We start from the raw sequence: 24,651 nt of genomic DNA on the forward strand, positions 1-24,651 counted from the left end.
TAATAATCAAAAAAGGTTTAATACTAGAAGTGTAGGACTGACTTAACATTTTAAATCAATTCACCAAACTAACAGAAAAAAGAAAACCCACAGGGATAATCTTTTTTTTTTTTTTTTTTTTTGCTGCTCTGTTGCCCAGGCTGGAGTGCAGTGGCACAATCACAGCTCACTGCAGCCTCGACTTCCTCAGGCTCTGGTAATATTCACACCCCAGCCTCCAAGTAGCTGAGACCACAGGCACACACCACCACGCTCAGCTAATGTTTTCGGTTTTTGTACAGACAAGGTTTTGCCATGTTGCCCAGGCTGGTCTCAAACCCCTAAGGTCAAGCAATATGCCCACTTCAGCCTCTCAAAGTGCAGGCATTACAGCCCAATGGGATCATCTCAACAGACAAGAGATTACATTTGACAAAATTCAACCCATGACCAAGCTCATGCCTATAACTACAGCACTTTGGAAGGCCAAGGCTGGAAGATTGCTTGAGGCCAGGCCAACCTGAAAAACAAAGCAAAACCCTATCTCTGTGAACATGTATTTTTTTAAAATGATAATTTGAAATGGATCATAGAGTTAAATACAAATACCAGAACCAAAATGAGGAGAATCTTTGCTATCTTAAGGTAAGTGAAAATGTCTTAGAAGATGCTAAAATCACTAATCATTAAAAAATCTTAATAAAGTCATCAAAAATAATCATTTCCCATCAAGCGATAGCTTTAAAAAAAAATACAAATACTTCAGTATGGGCTAAATTATTTTATATGAGTGTGTATAAATATGTTGCAACTGAACAGTAAGAAAAACAACTCCTTTTTTTTTTTTTTATCGTTCTTTAGGTGCTGGGGTACATGTGCAGATCATGCAGGATTGTCGCATAGGTACACACATGGCAAGCTGGTTTGCTGCCTCCATCTCCTGGTCACCTATATCTGGCATTTCTCCCCAAGTTATCGCTCCCCAACCTCCTCACCCCCCACTGTCCCTCCCCTAGCCGCCCACAATAGACCCAGTGTGTAATGCTCCCTTCCCTGTGTCTATGTGCTTTCATTGTTCAACACCCACCTATGAGTGAGAACATGTGGTGTTTGATTTTCTGTTCTTCTATCAGTTTGCTGACAATGATGGTTTCCAGATTCATCCATGTCCCTACAAAGGACACAAATTGGGATACACGTGCAGAACGTGCAGGTTTGTTACACAGGTATACACGTGCCATGGTGGTTGGCTGCACCCATCAACCCGTCATCTACATTAGGTATTCTCCCTAAAGCTATCCCTCTCTTGGCCTCCCACCCCCCTAACAGGCCCCAATATATGATGTTCCCCTCCTTGTGACCACGTGTTCTCACTGAACAACTCCATTTTTTTAAATACAGAAAAGATTTAAACAGACTCTTTTCACAAAGAATATACAGTACACAAATTGCATATATACAAAGCATATGAAGCTGTGCTCAATATCATTACTTGTCATGCAAATATAAATTAAAGCCATAATGAAATATCATTTCACAGCCATTAAAATAGCTAACATTTAAAAGACTGACAATACCAAGTATTGGTAAGAATGAAGAACTAGAACTCTCAAAAAAGTGCTGGTGGAAGTAAAAATTGTATGACTTTGGAAAAAAGGTTGATGGTTTCTTATAATATACACACCTATGACTTAGCAATGCCACTCTTAGATGTTGACCCAAGGAAATAAAATGCATGTTTACAAAAAGACTTGTACACTAATGTTTAAAGCAGCCTCATTTATAATAGACAAAAAATTGGAAACGATCCAAATCTGCATTAACAGAAGAATAAACACATAGTATAGTCATATAATAGATGACTACTTAGCATTAAAAAGGAACGAAACGCTGATGCATGCAACAATATGGTGAATTTCTCAGACATTAAAGTGAGTAAACGAAGTCAGGCATAAACAATTACCTATTACATGATTCTAGTTATATTTAGCTCTAGAATCAGCAAAACTAAGCTGTGGTGATAGAAATCCTATCAGCAGTTAAGTAGGGTAGTGGGAAATTTGACAGTAAAGGGTCATGAGAAACTTTCTGAAGGAAAGAAATGTTCTATATCTTAATTGGGAGGAAATTATATGGATATATACATTTGTCAAAACTCATCAAACTGTACTTAAAATATATGCATTATATGTAAACTGTACCTCAAAATATGATTTTTAAAAACAATTTCCTCCCCTCCACACACACACACACACACACACACAAAACTGTGTATTTCATTTAAAGATGTATGTTTTCCCCAGTATACCACTACTATAAAATTTACCTTAAAATGCTACTTTCGTTTTTGTACAAATCTATGGGGTAAATGTACAATTTTATTGCAAGCATAGCTTGCATATGGTCAATCTGAGGGCTTTTACCATCATCCAAAACATGTACATTGCTCCCACTAATCAGTTTCTCATCATCTACTCCCTCCCACCACCACCCCACCCTTCCAAGTCTCCACTCTCCTTCATTCCACTCTAAGTCCATGTATAAACATTTTTAGTACTCACAAGTGAGAACATGTGATATCTGACTTTCTGTTACTAGCTTAAGATAATAACCTCCTGTTGCTGCAAAAGACACGATTTGTTCTTTTTTATTGCTTAAGAGTATTCTATTATATATACATACCACTATTTACACATTCATCCTTTGATGGCACTTAGGTTGATTCTGTCTCTTTGCTATTGTGAACAGTGTTGCCATAAACGTAGGAGTGCAAGTATCTTTCTGACATATTGATTTCTCTTCCTTTGGGTAGATACCCAGTAGTGAGATTGCTGGATCCAGTGGCAGTTCTATTTTTAGTTATTTGAAAAGTCTCCAGACTGTTTTCCATATAGGTTGTACTAATTTACATTCCCACCAACAGCGTATAGGAGTCCCCTTTTCTCTGCATCCTCACCAACATCTGTGATTTTTTTTTTTCTTTTCAGTAAGAATCATTATGAATGAAGATATCTCACTGTGGTTTGAATTTGCATTTCCCTGATGATTTGTGATGCTGAATATTTTTTCATATGCCTGTTGGCCATGTGTGTGTCTTCTTTTAAAAAATGCCTATTCATGTCCTTTGCCCACAAATATGATTATTTCTCTTTTTAATGCCACTTTAAGTTAATGAACTTAATATTTTATTTTAGAAGTTTTACTTATTTGACATATAATTGCACATATTTATGGGGTACATGTGATGTTTCAATACACATATTATATAGTGATCACAGAGTAATTATAATTAGCATAGGCATCATCTCAAACACATGATTTCTTTGTGTCAAGAACATTCAACATACTCCTTCTAGCTGTTTGAAACTATGTATTACTGTTAACTATAGTCATCCTACAGTGGTACAGAAAACTATAACTAATTCCTCCTATCTAGCTGTAAGAAGCTTAAAAAAAAAAAAAAAGGCTCTTCTGTACTTTTTCGATATAGAAGTAATTTTCTTTTAGCAAATTTTCATGTTATTTTCAATACATAGCTTTTCATTTATGTTTAAGTAATCAAATATCAAAAAAACTCATGCTATATCTAATAAGAGTTCCAATAATACAATGAAGTAAAAATATTCCTTGGGATATCCACACCCCTTGTCCTCTATCCCACTTGCCCTTCTCAGAAAGAATCATAACTTTTCATTCAGTGTGTATGCTCCAAAGCTTTTAATGCTTGTGCATGTATATAAGTACTTATGTACAGAAATATGTGTGGGTGGGTTGGTTCATTTTACATAAGAGGTCCATATGAAACCTCTGGACAACCAGAACTGTTCCACAATAGAAGCATTTAAAAGCATATAAAGGACTCTTGCCTTTTCCCTTTCCTATTCCTTCACATGAACCCTAGAGGAGCAAGGGGTAGCTAATGAATGGGAGAATGGAAGAAAGATGAATGAAGAAACAACACCTAATTCCCTTCCTCAACAGAGGATCCAGAGTCAAGCGCCAAGTCAGAGACTAGGAGAGAGAGAGAGGCAGAAAGAAGTAATGAGTTAGCTTAAAATTGAACATCAAAAATTGAACAGGTCATTTCGATATCTGTAAAGCAATCCACTGAGAAAACAAAACGATTCTTATAAAGATACATGACAAGAAATCAGTGAAAATGGACGAGGATATCATTCATGAGTTGGGAAGTGAAAATAATCAAAATATATAGATGACAATAGTGCTTAGGGAGAAACTAAGCCATTTCCTGTTTTATTCCATCTAGTTTAGTATATTCAGGTCACTGTTCATAAACTTGTAATAACGTATTTTTTTATTTTTTAAAAATACTTTTAACAAATTAGAATTTTAATTAAAATATTTTGTAGTAAAAGTCTTAGTATGTTACAGTATTTTTCCCTATCATAGCACCTATCAGGCAGTATTAGAAATGCCTACATGTTCGTCTATATCAAGAGTCATGACACTACAGCCTGCAAGCTATTTGCCTATTTTTATACAAACTTGGACCTAAGAATAGTCTTTACATTTCCATATAATTGGGGATCAGGAATTATTAGAAGAATAACATTTTATAACAAACATGCAACAATAAGAAATCCAAGTTTAGTCTATATATATAAAATTGTATAGGAATCCATGCTAATTTGTTTACATGTTGTTATGGATGCTTTTGTGCTACAAGAGCAGAGTTGAATAGTTGCGACAGAGACCATAAGTGGTATACTTATCATTTCACACTGCTGCTCAGAGAATCATAAATTGCAGTGACATAGTTATAACTTGACAGTAGTGCCACACACATTACCTACTGCTACACTATACTTATTTTTTATTACCAATGCATATGGATATCAAAACCAATAGAGAAAGTGGACTTTCACGGTCATGCTTTTAAGGCACAGTGGAGTGTAGGTTATTTGTTCTCAAATTAGATGAGAAAGCATTGTGTTTACTATACAATGGTACTATGCTGAACAACACAATACACTTGGACATGACCACATGCATTAGTTTTCTATTACTATGTTACAACTTATTAAAAACTTAGAGGTTTAAAACAATACAAACTTCTTATCTCACAGTCTCTGTGGATCAAAGCCTGGGCACAGCTTAGCTGGGTGATCTGCTCAGGCTGTACTCAAGGTATTGGCTAGGACACTTTCTCATCTGGAAGCTAAAGTGGGGAAAAAATTCTTTTCCAAGCTCCTTCAGACTGGACAGAATTCATATGCTTGCAGTGTATAATTGAGAGCCACAGCTTTTGCTGGCTGTCAGATGGAGGCCACCCTCAGTTGCTAGAGGTTGCCTACAGTTTCTAGAAGCTGCCTATAGTTTGCCATGTGGACTTCTCCAAAATGGCTGCTTACTTCATCAAGCCCTTAAGAAAAATCTCTAGCTCTGATTTTCTAAAATTGAATCTTATATAAGGTAGCATAATCTTCTCTTTTACCCAAGTCCCAGTATTTGTATCCTATTCCAACACATCGATTCTCCCAGGTCTTGGAATCCTTGATAGCTGCTTCCAGACCTCTTTAATACTGCTTGCCGGACTATGTGCTATTATAAAGAGCATAGAATGAAACATAGTAATCCTGGAATCCCATTTAGATCCTAATTAGCTGTATAGCATTGAACAAAACACTTAATCTGTCTAAGCTCATTTTAATAATTATAAAATAGAAGGATTAGACTTGGAAATTTCTAAGGGTGTTCTTATATCATATGCAGTTTTATAATTGCCTGTTATATTTGATGACAAGGATTCTATTATATGTAACTTTATGATCCCTGAGCCTAGCACACTTACTGTACGTTAATAAATGAGTTATTTTTATCTCTAAACATTTCTAGTCAATAAGCCCCATCTGTGTACAGGATCCCAAGAGATTTAAAAAGAAAAAAAAACAAAAACAAAAACAGCAGAGCAAGCAGAACAGCAAAAGAAATGTAAACCATTTGCCCAAAAATATTAGCCTAATCCCTCAATCAGAAATATAAACTGACAATCAAGTACTACTAGATACATCAGGAAAGTAAACAATATGGAAGAAAAACACCCTCTTCCCAAAAGAAAAAAAAAAAATACAAATTTAAGAAAAGGAAAAAAACCTCTGGGGGAAGCAGATCATTTGAAGAACAGAAGACAGCTTTAAAAACAGCAGCAAAAATTAAAAACAATTAGCCCCACAGGCTTTTGAGAAGTAAAATTACATATAAATATAATTTTAAAATTGGCATTAAAAGTAATAAGCAATAACTAAGTTGGGAAATAATCCTAACATTTAAAACAAAAATATAAAGACATACAAAATAAAGGAAAAAAAAGACAATCCAATACCTCCAATTTCCAACTAATAATAAAAATTAATACAGAGGACAGAGAAAATTAAGAAAATGAAATAATCAAAGAAATTTTCCTGAGCTGGAGCAAAAAGGGGCCACAAAATGTTAAGGAAAGAAAAATAACTCCATTATATTATTTGGTTCAAAAACTAGTCATAATACTGTAAGCATAGATAACTGATTTTCAACTTTTAAACTCAATCTTAGCAAAAAAAAAAAAAAAAATCAAGATAAAAGTCATATAAAAGAATATAAATTTAGCCAACCTTGATAGTGTTAAAATAACACTACAATTGAGACTGACAGAAGCTCAGCTGTTAATGGGGAATAGGTAAGGTAAAAGGAAGGATGGAGCAAGAGTATCTGCATCTTGCAAAGTACAGAGTTAAGGGATAACCTAAATGTTCACTAGAACAAGAAATAGAGATGTAGGAACATTGTTTGAAGCATCAACGGTAAGTCATAGATGAAGTAAACTTAGTAACTACCAAAAACACTTAAAGACAGAAGGGAAAGTAGGAGTATGTGAGATAAAATTTCATTCTTAATGGAGAATTAAAAGATAATAAAAAAATTTGACACAATATCAAAGAGAAAAGTGTATGCTTATTATTTAGAATTCATAAAAGTAACCACCTGAAGCATTTTAAAACTGAAATAACTAAAAGTGGTTCTAGCTACTGAAAAATCCAAAGACTAGAAATAACGGGCAAGAGACTATTGCTTATGTTTATTTTCTATATACCAGCATTAATTTAATAGACCCATTAATTCTACTATCAACAAATGAGTAACTTGCATCCTAAAGATAAGTAAAAAACACTGTCAAATTCAAAAAGAGTACTTCAAAAAATTTAACAGTATAAAGTGCCTCTACAAATCAGTTTTTGCTTTTGTTTGCTTGCTTTTAATGAAAACAGACTCCATCAATAATAGTGTACACAGTTGTGGAGTTCTTTAACCTGAAATCCATAGAATTCCCGAGAATTTTCTAAAGAGAAAATCCATAGCTTTAAACAGGTTTGATATCAAAAGATTATGTGAGCCTAAAAAAAAGTTAAGAACCACTGAACAGCATACTGTTATTTTCTCCCTGAATTCCTTTATATAGTCTTATAAGCAATCTATCCTAAAAATTTAAGTAATAGCTGTACTTTATTTAAAAGCCAACCTTGTCATAAAAAATTATTTAGGGCAGTTTGTAATACAGGCCCTATAAAAAGGATGAAGAAAAGATTTACATAAAGAAATCAGGAGAGAAGTAAAATAATCTTAGAAATGAAACTATGTAATACTAATATACCATAAGTTTCAGTACCCATTCAAAGCAAATTTATTTTTGCCCTTTCTGGTGGTCAGGCAAAAACAAAAATATGATTAGAAATAGAATTGGCTACAAAATTCAGAGTGTACATTAAAATTACACCAGTTGCTAAAAAGTCCTACCAATAATCTTAGTATTATATTATACCTGCAGAGGCAGTCAATGATAGAAACTGAAAATTTCCCTCATGGAAGCTATAGATTCAAAAATAACAAGGAAGAGAATGGAAAAATGCATCTTGAAAACTTAAAAATTAGGCATCCATTAAAATAAAAACTACTGAGAGAAGATTCACAGAAATATGCCCTGCTTACAATTTTTTGTAACACAAATAATTACTTATACTGCTTTATATTTTAATTTTTACAAGAGATATTGCCTCTTTAACTGAAGCCTTAATCCATCTACTACTAAAAATAACAGACATACATTTAGTTAATGCAGCATGAAACCACGTGTGAATAAATGGTAATAAAATATTTACAACTTCTATTTCAGTCTGTAATTATTCTCAGTTTACTAACTTATTTAAATATCTGCAGAATTCCTCAAACGAATGCTTTTAAAAATTATCTTTGAGAATAAATGAACAAATGTAAAAAAATGTACTTGCTTTCGCAATTACAATTTTGATAAAGTAATATCTACTAATAAATACAAAAATGAGCTGCTAAATACAGAAAACATTAGACATAGTTGATTATATGAATAGAAACGTAGGCCACTAGCATATTTCTAGTTTGGTGACCACTGATAAATCTTCAAAACATAGAACAGAAAATCAGATTCTCTCATCCACATGGCCCAATAATTTAGGACTTCACAGAGCCAATTGACCTCCTTAAGACTGCAAACTAGATAAAACCGAGAAAGTAGTCTAAGACTGTACCAATATTAAGCACTGAAGTTCCTATAGGTATTCTTTTCATTTTTAGCCTGTTATTCAATATTGTTTACATATATAAATTTATAATAACTGGAAATTTAAAAATCAAATTCTATAGTCAAATGTTACTTATTACAGCATTGATTTCCCACTGCCTTGTTACCTCAAATGAAAAACTCCTAATTTAGTATATGAAACAACTCATCAGTGTTTCAAATGCTTTATTCAGTCTCTATAAAAATTATATTACAATACATGTCTTCAGTCTTCTCCAAAATTTAAATCAGTAAGGATATTTGTGATGTGATGGCTAGCCGTTACATCACATGCTTCTATTAGCAGCAAGTGTCCCAGTTACTGGTTTTCTGGCATTAGCTCAACTGTGGTTGTCTAAGAAAAGAATAAACACTTATTTTTAAAAGCTAAATCATTAACTGTAATGTCAAAAACGGAGATCAATTTCCATAATTACATACTACAGAAACTTTTTTTTATCCCAGAAAGATTTAGAAACTATCATCTACAACACTTTATATTTTTGAAACTTGATTTCAGGGATGTCTCTTTGTACATTCCTATTAAGACCCAGGAATTTCTATCTTTTAAAAATTATAACCATGTTTTGTTTGAACAATGTTCTCCAAACTGTGGATCAGGGCCCATTAGTGGCCCATTTAATCAATTTAATGGGTCTCAGACAACAGTTTTTTAAATAAAATAGTACCAAACAGGACAGAAAATGGAATGCGCATATGTAATAAGGGTAAGTCATGTTTAACAAGATGTGTAGGCTTTAAATGAATGTATGTACATGTATCACTGGGTCAGTAATCAACAAGTATTTCTACAGTTTAAAAGCTACTGTATTGTGGCATAGGAGTATCATCAAAACATACTATATTATAATCAGTTATAATTAAGTCAATTATTAAATGAGAAACCTTATTAAAGTCTAAATTTCCTACGTATAAATATTACTGGAAGTCTAATTAAATTAATATTCTAATTATTCAGATCTCACTGTTCTCCAGTAACTACAACATGACTATTTCACAGGTCCTCAAAATGTTTTTTATGCCTTCTATGCTCAATTTCACAAGTGAATATACATTCCCATTTCTAATACCCTTTGTCATAGCCCATGTGTCTCAATACTTGGAAGGGGAGGAAATATTTTATTTATGATTTTATTTTTTTGAGACAGGGTCTCGCTTTGTCACCAGGCTGGAGTGCAATGGCATGAGCATGTCTCAAAATAGGTGGGCCTACAGATGCATGCCATTACACTAATTTTTGTATTTTTTGTAGAGACAAGGTTTTCCCATGTTGCCCAGGCTGGTCTCAAACTTCTGAGTTCATGCAATCTGCCTTCCTCAGTCTCCCGAAGTGCTGATATAAGCATGAGCCACTGTACCCAGCAGAAATATTTAATTTGAAAATGCACACCCTCCTAAGCATTTATTATACATAAACACAGAGAAGCAAAGAGCACCTTCATCTTTAAGAATGACAGGAATCAAAAATCAAGCAGAGGTTAGGTTAAATTTATATTACTGAAATATTTACCATGCCAACCTCTGTGAGCAGGTCATCTCACTATCTATAATCAGAAATTACACTGCAAACCCTAATCGTAACAATGCTACAAAATTTAAAGTGCAAGCCAACAAGGAATTTTTGGAATGCTTATTTTCATTAAATATTCACTATTTACCATGTACCAGAAAAAGGTCCAGGTGCTAGAAGTACAGTAATGAACTTGCCCCCAAAAAGATCTCACGAAGACTCTTAATGATCTATCTACTTCCATTACCCACAACTTTCTGTAGTACACTTTTAATACTGATTTAAAAGAATGTTCTTTTTTATCTCAGGAAAATCAAAAAACAGTTGATTTATCAGCAGTTATGTTTTATAAAGTTACCGCAAATACTGAACCACTGCTCCCAGGAAAAATACAGAGTTATGTTCCGGCCAGCCTCTGGTCACAAGATTTTCGCCAACCAATCGAAACATAGCTTTGCTTTATGTATGTTTCTCTTTCGAGACACTTAATATATATCTCTGATTCATTAACATTGCACTAATAGCCAACAGCATTATACTCATGCCTGAACTCAGCTTATCTAACACATGAATTTTTTCCATAAGCCTTACCACACCTTTCTTGCGCTTAGGACCACTAGGCAGCACATCAGCCCTAAGCTTGGGGGCCATTTTAAACAGTGAAATCACCAGGAAAAAAGTAATAAATAGGCTGCATAAACTTTGATCTTCCCAATGGCAATAAAAATAATTGAAACTGAATCTGATCAAACCTCTACATCTCACTGCCAATTTGGAGGAAAGATATGGGACAATGTTTTCACTCTTTAACAGTAAGATACTCCATTTGTTAATCTTATGTCCTCAAGGAAGAGTCATTCCATTCAATTCTGTCTCCTTGTTATCTATTGTAACACACAGCAGTCAACATCTATTAAAAGTTTCTTAAATAGTGAACAAATGAATGAATGACTGAACAACCTTTTAGAAACTAAGGAATGTTAATTAATATGATCATCACTTTTTCAAATAAAGGAGAAAGAAAAGGTTATGCACAGACAGGCAATTTATAGATCTAAGAGATACTACAGGTAAAATAACACTCCACAAATCAAAGGTCATTTACACAGTTATTTCAACTCTTCAAAACAAAGCTATGAGCCAGAAGAAAAAGAAATTCCCTAAAGGAGGTCACAAAACACATATTCTCTTCATTAAACAAGAGCTCCCCACTTAAGAGACAGTTACTTTTATTTTTAAATAATTCTAATAAATTGATAATAGAATGCAAATTAAAAGAGAAAAACTGAAATGACTAGAAAAATTATGACTGAGAACAAGGAAGACAAACAACCTTATCCTCGTCAACAGATTTGCAGACATTTCTGCATAACAGCACTTTATACCTGAGGTTCAGAATGAGAGCCCTAAATCAACAAGGAAAGATTTGGATATGTTTAGAAAACACAGAGAAAACAGTACTACTTTGTAAAGTTTGTCATTAAAAGAAAAAAAAACTAAAATAAAATATATTTTGGTAAAAGGGTGTGCTTCAATTTTCTAATTTATCTATCAGGTCATTCCCTATAATGCTAACTAAATGAGAAAGTACATTCAGAAAAGTCAGTGGCTATATCACACATGGTTCTCATAACAAAAGTTACATTCATTCTTCTCAACTTCAGTGATAATTTTCTAACATATAAAAATACAGAACTACTTATACATAGCCTAGTACATGCACAACCCACAAATTTAAAAGGTTCATGTAAGGGTACTGATGTTTGGGTAACTATGACGTTAACAGTGTCAACTCTTGTCATGGAACAGACTTAACAGTATAACTGATTGTTAATTATAAATAAATTAATAACTCAAAGTGGGGGAGGAGGAAAAAGAGGAAAAGAAACGAGAAGAATCAAAGTATGGGAATAGGAACTGGAGGCAAATAATAACAATAAGCCAAGGCAGATATAAATATATTTGCCATGAAGTCTTAAAAACAAATTAAGGAAGTTTAAGGAAACTAAAACAGAGGCATTGCAACCACACCCCGCTTCTTTCTATTATTAAAAAAGGAAGCTGGTCTCATTCCCTCATGCTCTGTCGGGCAACATGGCGGGTGTGGAGGAGGCAGCAGCCTCCGGGAGCCACCTGAATGGTGACCTGGATCCAGACGACAGGGAAGAGGGAGCTGCCTCTACAGCTGAGGAAGCAGCCAAGAAAAAAAGACGGAAGAAAAAGAAGAGCAAAGGGGCTGGTGCAGCAGGGCAATAGGAACCTGATAAAGAATCAGGAGCCTCAGTGGAAGAAATAGCAAGACAGTTGGAAAGACAAGCATTGGAGGATAGAAAGAGATGAAGATGATGAAGATGGAGATGGTGATGGATATGAAGCAACTGGAAAGACGACGAAAAAGAAGAAGAAGAAGAGAGGACCAAAAGTTCAAACAGACCCTCCCTCAGTTCCAATATGTGACCTGTATCCTAATGGTGTATTTCCCAAAGGACAAGAATGTGAATACCCACCCACACAAGATGGGCGAACAGCTGCTTGGAGAACTACAAGTGAAGAAAAGAAAGCATTAGATCAGGCCAGTGAAGAGATTTGGAATGATTTTCGAGAAGCTGCAGAAGCACATTGACAAGCTAGAAAATACGTGATGAGCTGGATTAAGACTGGGATGACAATGATAGAAATCTGTGAAAAGTTGGAAGACTGTTCATACAAGCTAATAAAAGAGAATGGATTAAATGCAGGCCTGGCATTTCCTACTGGATGTTCTCTCAATAATTGTGCTGCCCATTATACTCCCAATGCCGGTGACACAACAGTATTACAGTATGATGACATCTGTAAAATAGACTTTGGAACACATATAAGTGGTAGGATTATTGACTGTGCTTTTACCATCACTTTTAATCCCAAATATGATGTATTATTAAAAGCTGTAAAAGATGCTACTAACACTGGAATAAAGTGTGCTGGAAATGATGTTCGTCTATGTGATATTGGTGAGGCCATCCAAGAAGTTATGGAGTCCTACGAAGTTGAAATAGATGGGAAGACATATCAAGTGAAACCAATCCGTAATCTAAATGGACATTCAATTGGGCAATATAGAATACACGCTGGGAAAACCGTGCCGATTGTGAAAGGAGGGGAGGCAACAAGAATGGAGGAAGGAGAAGTATATGCAATTGCAACCTTTGGTAGTACAGGAAAAGGTGTTGTTCATAATGATATGGAATGTTCACATTACATGAAAAATTCTGATGTTGGACATGCGCCAATAAGGCTTCCAAGAACAAAACACTTGTTAAATGTCATCAATGAAAACTTTGGCACCCTTGCCTTCTGCCGCACATGGCTGGATCGCTTGGGAGAAAGCAAGTACTTGATGGCTCTGAAGAATCTGTGTGACTTGGGCATTGTAGATCCATATCCACCATTATGTGACATTAAAGGATCGTATACAGCTCAATTTGAACATACCATACTGTTGCGTTCAACATGCAAAGAAGTTGTCAGCAGAGGAGATGACTGTTAAACTTAGTCCAAAGCCACCTCAACACCTTTATTTTCTAAGCTTTGTTGGAAAACATTATACCAGAATTAATTTCCAACATATCTGTTTTAACAGTGGACCCATGTAATACTTTTATCCATGTTTAAAAAAAAGAAGGAATTTGATCAAAGGCAAACCGTCTAATGTAATTAACCAAGGAAAAAGCTTTCAGGACTTTTAAATATTGACTGCTTTCCCCCTCCTGTCTAGGAAAATGCTATAAAGCTCAAATTAGTTAGGAATGACTTATACATTCTGTTTTGAACACCTCTTAAGAGATACTTTTTGAATATTTATATTGCCATATTCTTACTTGAATGCTTTGAATGACTACATCCAGTTCTGCACCCATACCTTCTGGTGTTGCTTTTTAACCTTCCTGGAATCCATTTTCTAAAAAATAAAGACATTTTCAGATCGGGGGAAAAAAAAAAAGGAAGCCAAGATATGTAAAAGAGGGGGCTGCCTGTAGGTGCTTCGGTATGAAGTTATCACGTGCAAAGGTAAAATTACATAACCCCAAAGACTAAAAAGAGTGTTTAATGAATACTCAGGTATGCCAAAGTTACCCAAAACATTTTCCATCTCAAGCATCCTAATTACACAACACTTCTGGGACTACAGTGGGACCCACAGGACCAAAGTTAATAACTTAGTGTCAAAAACCCATGAGAGCTTTCTACAACTGTTAAAGAAACTAACAGATTCAAATAAAATGCCACTTTGCATTTCTATATTTACAAGAAAAAAAGCAAAAGAAATTTACTAGCATCTTACTGAAACTCCACCTCAGAGAAGTACAATATGGACAAGTCCTATTAAGGGGTTTATTCAGGTCCACAGTTCCAACATTCAGGCAGTCAAATATGTCTTAGAATTCAGAATGACTGGAGATTTTTGACAGGTGACACAGCATGTATACACTATATATTTAACAATACCTCTAGAGAAGGCTGGGATAGCACACAATAATCAAACATTTGCCATTTCCACAATGAAACCTTTATATATATGAAATAAAGAGAATAGCTAGGAACACATTTTGTGAAAAAAATCAGTTTGTGCCAAATATACAGAAAAAGTTTTGGTTTCCAGAGTGTTGTGGATATTAGAGCTATTGAAAAGGAATTATGGTCCTACAGAATAGTACTCATTATTCTTTATTATGTATCAATTTTATTGTGGTATTTTGCTGAATCAAGAATAATTCCAGAAGTCTCCTAATGGTTCACACATGTCCTCTAAACCCTACTCAGTGCTAAATTTCTGTACCACATTCTCTTATCAGAGCTGTTCTCAGAAATCTAACCCTTGCAATTTATAGAACTGCCAAATCCAATTTTGCCACCACACAAAAAATGTTCATTGAATTGAACATATTGAACTCATCCTAAAATGGCTTGCTCTCATTTTGTCACAGAAAAAACACTGTAACTGCTCAGGGTGTTCCTGACCCAGGAAGCAACATCAAATCAATCACTAAAAGGACCCCAATTTTGTCTTAAATATCAAGATACAATAACCCTATAAAACCCTATTATCATAGTATATTTATGTGTATATATTTGCAGATTATATGCAATATAAACTATATGCAATAAACATGATATACTATAACTAAGGTAAAATATTTCCACTGAGGGGGGAAAAACAGAGACCGTTCCTCATCAACAGTGGCATAAAAAAGAATACAGGAGTAAAAGTACACTTATACTAAATAATATTTAAGGTCCTTTCTATCCTGATGGCCCATAAAAATTACAACCCATTGATATTGTAAATATGATCAATATAACCTAAAATGAGTAACTTTTTATTAGTAACACTTCTTGCCCTCTTATAATTTATAATAACTTTAAAGACATCACTTAGGTCTCCTAGGATTTCCAGAAATAACTGAATTGATGCCTTAATTTATTTTTGATAAATTTCCCTGTAACAAATTTTCCAAGCTTTAGAATTTCTCTAACCTTTGGGGCTATACTTACAAAATACTGCTAATGAGCAATTAATACAGTGGCCTCACTAAGTATGCTAAGTACAATTCGCCCTCATTATCTATGGGTTCTGCATCCATGGATTCATTCAACCAACCGCAGATTGAAATACTAAGGAAAAAAAGCATCTGTAGCAAACATGTACAGACTTTATTTTTAACCATTATTCGTTAAAGAATACTTCATAACAACTATTTATATAGCATTTACATTGTATTAGGTGTTACAAGAAATCTATAACTGATCCAAAGTATAGGGGAAGATGGCAAAGGTTATAGGCAAATATTGGGCCATTTCATATGACGGACTTGAGTTGAGCACATCCTTGGATTTTGGTAGCTGTGAGTGGTCCTGGAACCAACACTGGGGAGCAACTAACTGTATGAAGCTATGAAGAGAAGCCATTACTTTAACTTGATCCTCTTGCTAATATTTTCTTTGCATTTTTTCTGTGTTATCTTTGCATTTTTTCTGTGTTATCAAACCTCCACACCAAATTTTAAAAAGACAGTTAGAAAATAAAAGGAAGTCATTTTTTTAAAGGGCTAAGAGGAGAGTGTAAAAGGAAGGAGAAATTAGTTATTTTCAACCCTGCAGCACACTGGAATCATCTGTAGAAATCCTAAAATATATCAATGCCCTGGCCCTTTCCAAGTCCTACTGATTATTTATCGAATATAAATTAGCATGGGTAGGATCCCAACATCCATCTTTTCTTAAGCTCCCAAGAAAATTGTAATATGAAGTTAGGTGGAGAACCACTAGTAAAACTGTTTTCTCTACAAACCCTTCTCTCCTCTCATCTATTTAGTTAAGTGTCAGCATTCCCAGCCCATAGCAAGGACTGCAGGAATTATCTTTAAAATTTTCCATTTTATTCTTTCATTTACTCTGTCACCGCAGAAAAATTACTAATTTTCAACTGGAAATTTTTAAACATGTATAGTAAAATTAATTTTAGCTTATTGGATATTCTCATTTCCAAATGCTCAGGATTTTTCTTTCAGTCTTCAACAAACTACCTTAATTGGCAGGGTATTGAGGTAAACAGCAAAGCATACAATAATAAGCAAACACACATTCCAGTTATCAACTTTCAATAGCTATCAGAAAATACTCAAAACAATTTTCTTAAGGAGCTGATTATATATTGATACGTTATTAACTACAAACATTACCAGAATCTCAATTATATAAAGACACATTAGCTACAATATATCCTGATCCTCATATGACAGGAAAAGTACTCAGTAACTATCCATTTTTTAAATGAAAACTGACATCACAAGATTCCACATCTTTAAGATTTAAAGATTTACATTTTTGGAGTGGGGAGAGTCAGACTGCTGTCAAATTCCCTAAAACAAATGTAGAAAAGAAAATAATGTTTTATTAAAAATATGCATCTATAAATACTTTTTTTCAGTGTCATCTATAACTGATACCTACTAGTTTCATCTCCAAAATAATACTAGACTATTTTTATAGTCCAAATTAGAATTTTATTAAAAGGTCCTGTAGTAATAAATTTGCACACCCTAAGACTTATAGAATATCATGGATTTTCTCTCTTCTGTGCTGATGATATTACTTAATATGTTTGCCTGTCACTTGAAAGTATTCATCGTGAGAATATAAAATAAGTATTTCACAGAAATAGAAAATAAACATGACACAGGCTGGGTATAAAGAAAAAAAAACATTTTCACTTCCCTGTTTACTAAAGGAAATTCTGAATATAATTTTAACTCTAATTTAAAGTCACAGTCTAATACACTGCCTATGACTTCAGTATCCCACGTGAAGTCAAACCAAACAAATTTAAAAAATAAACACAGTAATTTCAGAATATTCAGAATTTCACTATTTTATAATATGTACCAAAAGATATATGGCCAATTTCAACTTAAAACTTTAAGATAAATAATTTTAATAAATCCAATTTTAAACATAAAGAAAAACACAAAGTGTCAATACATTTGAGGTACACTTTATTTAAGGTAATATACAAAGAATGCAAAGTTATGTATTAAAATCTAAGCTGGTAGAAAACACCTCCCACCCCAAGATTCTACTCTCCTCAAAAAAAAAAAAAAATTACCGTTTTTTTCTAATGGTAGACATAATGCACAGTAATAGCTGAAAACCCAAACACTACAGAGAAGTATATGCAGCATAAAAACAAAAATCATCCTAAATCTCACCATTTATAAACAACTGTCATTAACATAAATACTTTCAGAAAATAGACGGATTAAAAACAAACCAAAAAAAAAACAGAAAATGGATGGATTTACTCCATATACTTAAAACCTACACATATATGTATCTATGAATACATGTATTGTATATATGCACATATATATATATATATTCCTTTCATTTACATATATTGAAGGTAAAGAAATGTTTAACATCATTTTCTTGAAAATAAAATAATACATTGTCCCAAACACTCACTCAGTCTGCTTCTGCATTTTCATTTAAGCAAGCTAGGTTTAAGATTATTGCGTGTGTGCGTGTATGCGTGTGTGCGTGTGTGTGTGTGTGTGTGTGTGTGTGTGTATCTGTCTGTCTGTCTTTCTATGTGGTATTGTCATTACTGTTGACTGCTTGAGGTAAGTTGAAAAACTTTGTCAGTTTGCTTATTTTAAAAACCTCTGTCTACACTTTGTCCAAAGCCTAAGAACACACATATCTGTACTAAAGGTGATTAGCTGACTGATTTACAGTGGTAGCCCATGGTCCTGCAAAGTAGACAAGATTATTATGGCCTCCTAATTCTTATTCAGAAAGAGTACTACACTAGTAATTAGGATATGAGAGTTCTACTAATCAGGTGTGTGACTTAAGCATTTCAATCTTCCTATGAATCATTTTAATTATAAAATTCTATGGTTCTTCCCTTCCTCCCCATCCCCCTACCATCTTTGCTGCTCTCAAAATATGTGAAAACCATCCTTTCGTCCTATTTCACTGAGATTCCAGGATTCAAAATAAAACCTTCTGACCAACAAACTCCCATTTCCTCAATGTACTTATTCTCCCCTAGATATGAGAAGCAAAGTAATTGATGAAATCAAAGGTATAGGCAACTTCATGGTGAGGAAGGAAGGCAACAATGCAGAAAAAAATTTAAACAAGTTTATAGAAACAAATTTTTAATTTAAAATTAGATAGCTTTATGAGCTTCATGGAAAAAAATTATAATCTTTTAACTTAGATCACCTATTTTATTGACTCGAAGTTAGCCAATAAAAAAATAAAGTAGTGTTTTTAGCTCACAAAATATTCAGACTCGGTCAGACACAGTGGCTCATGCCTATAATCCAGAACTTTGGGAGTCCGAGGTGGGCAGATCACCTAAGGTCAGGAGTTCGAGACTAGCCTAGCCAACATGGCAAATCCCTGTCTCTACTAAAATACAAAAATTAGCTGGGTGAGGTGGCAAGTGCTCATAATCCCAACTATTCAGGAGGCTGAGGCAGGAGAATCAGCTGAACTTGAGAGGCAGAGGTTGCAATGAGCCAAGATCATGCCATTGCACTCCAGCCTGGGCGACAAGAGTAAAACCCTTATCTCCAAAGAAAAAAAAAAAAAAAAAAGTAACTTGCCAGGCATGGTGGCTCATGCCTGTAATCCCAGCACTTTGGGAGGCCAAGGCAGATCACTTGCAGACAGGAGTTTGAGGCCAGCCTAGCCAGCATGGTGAAACCCCATCTTCACTAAAAGTAAAAAAAATTAGCTGGGTATAGTGGCATGCACCTGTAATCCTAGCTACTCAGGAAGCTGAAGCACAAGAATCACTTGAACCTGGGAATTAAAGGTTCCAGTGAGCTGAGATTGCACCACTGCACTCCAGCCTGGGCAACGGAGTCTCTGTCTAAAAATAATAATAAAGAAAAAAAAATTCAGAACTGACCGTATTTAAGAGGGCAACACAGAAGCAGCTTTCGAATCTTTCATCCATTACATTTGTACTATACTTTAAAGTTCAAAGTGCATTCATACACATTATTTATTTTCATTCTCAAAACAGGTAGATATAGTGGCCACTACTGATCATCTCTCTAATATCCAACATCCTCCAAATTCTTCCTTCCCACAATTTTTAAAAAATATCCTTCCTCATCTAACTCAGAAAATGTGATTCGAACACCAATTGCAGAAGGTATCTCCTGATTAGTAGAAACCAACCATGATAGCCTTACTTCCCTCGTGGTAACTAGTTAGGAAGTACATGTGACCTAATTCTGGCCAATAACATGTGAAGAGAAAAGTATGCTGGTAGGCTTATGCAAAAGATTTATTTGCTTTTCCAGAGACAGAGACAGAAACAGAGAGAGAGAGGTCCACTCCTTCCTCTGGCCAATGCATGTCTAGATTTGCTCTTGCAGCTGGCCTTAGGATGACTCCAACACACAAAGGATGCAGAGCCAAGAAAATCACGAAGAGGCGGACCAGAGCTCTGAAGTACTAGCTTGGAGCCACCCACCCTACACCTTAATACTTCAATATGCCATTTCAGCATCTACTGTAATTCAGCAAGCAATGTAGTTACACCAAAATAAACAGCACCACATATACCTCTCCTTCTCCAATCTGGACTTCCTCCACCTTCAACTGAAAGTTCTCCCTTCCACTTGGACTGTGCTGAGTTCTCCCTTCCACTTGGACTGAGCTAGGCGAGACAGGAGGTTCAAGTGCTCCCGGTATATATCAAGGATGTCAAATTTCCTCTTCTAAAGAACAATCTCCTCTACCCCAGCAGTAGGGATTCCTCTATCCCAGCATTCCTACTTGGATTGAGGAGATGTTGGAACTACAAAAAGGCTTACCCCTTCAACCCTGACAGTACATAAAAGCTGAAAGGTAGCTTATGAAATCACGTTAGGGACCTTATTGGGAAATATGTGAGAACCATAGATTGACCACCTGACTAGATAATTAAACAATTCACTCTGAGAAATGAACCTCTGGGAATATCAGAATCTTTTTTCTCTTAAAAAGGATGCTATTAAATAAATCTATAGGCAGTAAACTAGGAAAGATTATATTTTAGAAGCAGACAACTTCTTTAATATATTATAATTAATCAACGGTTCTTAAGTTAGCCTAAAAAGGAAATCGTTTCTCAACATCTACAAACTCTATACATTTTACTACGACTAAAACAAAAATGTGCATTCACAAGACAATCTTATAGCATGGAGCCAAGGCCACTTCTTCGAGTGTGGGTCTATCAATGAAAGTTCTATTTCATTTTTCTTGCAAAAACCACCCCCGTAAAATAACACCTGTGATTTCCAGTTTCTGTTTCTTAAACACAGAAAGACATTTTACAAACTTGTGAAAAACAAACTTATTGCAGATTTTTTTTAGATTATTAGCTTGTTTTTTTTTCTTAATCATTTTAGAATATTTCACCCTCATCTATTTCAACTATAATTCATTTTGGCTACTCGATCTTGAAGCAGCCAATTGGTCCTCATATAAACACCTTTTCATCTTCAGAGTTCACTGAATAATAATTCATTAAATTATGTGATTACAACATCAAGTGCCATAACAGTGTGTTGAGTACAAACACAAATGTTTCTTGGTAAGTACAGAGTAACTGGAGGGAATAAAATTTCAAGATCAAACTAAATAGTCGTCTACTGTCACTCAGTGTAGCATTAGCATCAGTCAGCAAATTCTACAGAGAGAATGACGACCATCATTTAATCTCATGAGTGGGTTAAGCAGAGGTCAGTTAAGAGAGATTCTCCTGTAATAGGGTGCTCCCAAGAGTCTTTGCTTGTCTCCACCAATCAACCCTCTAAAATTCAATCAGCAACTTCTGAAATGAAGGACAGAAGATTTACACAGTGCCTACTATGTGGCAGGCATCACACAGCCCTTGGCACTTTATATGAATTTCCTCCATTTTGATGAAGAACATAATAGCAGAGTAACAGGGTAACTCTCTTCCCTTGTTTTCCAAATGTAGCTATCAGCTAAAGAAAGTACTCCCAGGTAACACAAAGTCATCTAAATAAACGTAATAAATTTGAATACAGCTTCAACCTCACATTACTACTCTTGAGAAAAAAAATTAAACTTTGTATTTAAGAAAAAGAGTATCATGAGATTGTATCTCATTCTATTGAAAGTTATAAAAAATGTGGACATGATTTAGCCATGTGGACATAACTTACCCATAAATTTTTAGATAAATTATAACTATAACCAAAAAAGTACATCTTATCTCTCCAATACATAAACACCTCAATTCATTGTTAAGAATTATTTCCTATAACTAGGATGATAAGCACGAAGTATGGTAGGAGAGAATATAACCAATCACTATGGTCTAAGAACAAATCAATACACACTTTCTTTAGGTTTCATAATAGAAGGAAAGTCCAAACATTTATAGTTGCTAAATCTCAGCTTTCATAGAGAGCTTAAAAAAAAGAAACAAAAAATGTCAACAGCAGCCTCTACTATGTCGCTAAAAGTTACATATTTCTACATTTATGCCTCATTCCATATTTCCTGAGCAGTTCAGACGTGCTTGAAAATCATTTCACATTAATAGATAAAGCACACTTGATTTCTATTAAGAATCCAAATATGGTTGCAAAAGGTGATGCTCTGAGGCACCTTAAGTTACCAAAACCATACTGTCTGCACCTACAAAATCCCACATCATAAAGAACCAACACTCACACACATTCTATTAATAGCACTAATTGTCAAATGCTTGAGAAAAGGCCAAAAAAAGGATGAAGATGGAAGATTAGAAAAAAATAGATCATTGGTGGCTTAAGACTTTGAAGCCAGAAAAAAAAAAAAAAAGATTCAAATATGCCCTCTGCTACTTCCAAGATGCATCTTCAATGGGTTACTTAAACTCTAGAAGACTGTTTCCTGCTCTCAAAAATGGAGGTTACACCACCTAACTCATAGAGTTGTCTTAATAGTATCATTTATGGCCTCTATACAAAGTAGGCACTTAATTATAAGAGGTATTGTTGTTACTGGGAGGTTGAAGGGAACATGAATTCAGTTATAAGTCCTTTTTGAATACTAAGAGGGGAATAATTAGAGAAGCTAAGAAGGGAATAATTAGAAGAAAAGAAAACTTCAAACAATTTTCCCTGTAACATGATTTTACACACACTTATAAACTGATACTTAATTCCAAGCACTCCTTTGACAACGATTAAGTGTGGGATTACATTGTTTTAGGGTCATCTAATATTTAAGATGACTTAAAAACCTCACATACATTTATCTGGAACTGTGAAGTTTCTCATCTTAGCCCTCTGTTATTGCCAATTTTCTCCGTGTACAGATTCTTTCATTATTACTTCATTAAAACCACTTTCTGTGAAAACATACATTCTTTACATTTCATTTCATCCACAGCAAATCTCACTATTGATAATACAACTATTCAATGACCTATATATTGTTTTCTTATTTAATACTTCAGCATTCCTTCTATTTAGTTTGATACATCCTTTTGGGAAGCCCTTTGGAATAAAACAACTGCTTGTCCCATTCCAAAAAATACCTGAACCAATAAACTATATCAGAATAAGTCTACTCTGAGCATGGAGTGAATTACAGGATGGATCACAGGAGACGCAGAGAGGTAAATGGAGAGCTTCTCATTTCTTCCTGAGTCACATTTTTAGAGTCTGGATTGATTTCATGCAAAATCAATTACTAGATTACCAGACACACCCATATTCAAATGCAAATAAAGAAATATAACAAAATCATGTATAGACTGTTTTGGATTATATACTTTTCTGCTTTCCTTTAGTAGTGCCAATGATAGCAAATTAACTATTTTGTTATAATTTGTTTCCTTAAACTTACTATCCTTATTTGCCTGCCTACTGTCAGGCATGGGATCTGTACGTTTGGACCTCATGCCTCAAACTGACTCATCTTTAAATACAAGGCATTCTCATGGCCTGATCTCCACCTACTTTCATAGCTTTTCCCACAAAGACCTCCTGGCACAACAGCCTTATCTCCAGTTCAACAAGTCCTATAACACAATCTCATGCCTTTGTTCAGGCTGTTCCCTTTACCGAGAAAACTACTCCCACCACCACCCCCTCACCCCCCATTTTGCCCATTAAAATATGTTAGGGTCCAGATGGAGTGTTACCAGCTCTACATTCATTCAAAATTTCCCAGTCAAAAATTAGTAACTCACATACACACCCCATGCTTCCAATGCACCTCCAATAAAACACACAGGAATCTCTGAATTACTTCTGTGTATGTCTGCTTCTTCCTTGAAGTAGTGCTGAGTCTCATTCATCTTCATATTGTACTCACTGTTCCATCCTTACACAGAGCAAAGGCCCTAGTTGAATTAAACTATTCCTTGATTCCACAAAACCCAGTCCTTTATTTCCAAGGAAGTAATAAATGTCTTTCATGTATTGAAGATTTTGTTAATATACTGTAAATGCTTGCAAATCTAATGGTGAAAATGTCAATAATTACACAACGCATTAATGTTTAAACTGATGAATGGCAGAAGGGGGTAGATGACTACAATAAATTATCAGTAAAGATAATCGTTTCTCAAGATCCCCAAAAAAAGTCATTCATATCAACATTAAAATTAACCTTTCTGACCCCCATTCTAATAACTACTTCTACCTAATGCATATTCAGAAATGCAAGGTAACATAAAGCAGAAGTGTCTGTACATTCTGCTAAGAATGTATGTCAAAGTCATACAATGTATTTGATAACATCTTTCATCCAATGTCCATAAACGTAATTTTTATCTTTTGTGCAAATATAAAGGTGAACGTAAACAAAATAAGAAGATAATTTATCTTAAGATACAACTGGAGCAAAGTTTGTAAATAATTATAAAATGCACTAAGTACATCTCAAAAAAAAAAAGAAAAAGTAAAAAAGAAAGCTATTAACAATGTCACAAACCAGATCTGATTTTTTTGGTGAAAAATATTTTCTTAAA

At 34.5% G+C, this 24,651-nt stretch overlaps 1 protein-coding gene and 1 pseudogene across 3 annotated transcripts in view; one reads left to right on the top strand and one right to left on the bottom strand.

Moving 5' to 3' along the window:
• CSNK1G3 (casein kinase 1 gamma 3) overlaps positions 1–24,651 on the bottom strand; it is a 105,377-nt gene that overhangs the window by 78,867 nt on the left and 1,859 nt on the right. The window lies entirely within an intron of this gene.
• LOC116541938 lies at positions 12,183–14,085 on the top strand (annotated as a pseudogene).

This window comes from Sapajus apella, unplaced genomic scaffold, assembly GCF_009761245.1.
Source record: "Sapajus apella isolate SASKATOON/1434 unplaced genomic scaffold, GSC_monkey_1.0 scaffold1, whole genome shotgun sequence".
Lineage (NCBI taxonomy): Eukaryota > Metazoa > Chordata > Mammalia > Primates > Cebidae > Sapajus > Sapajus apella.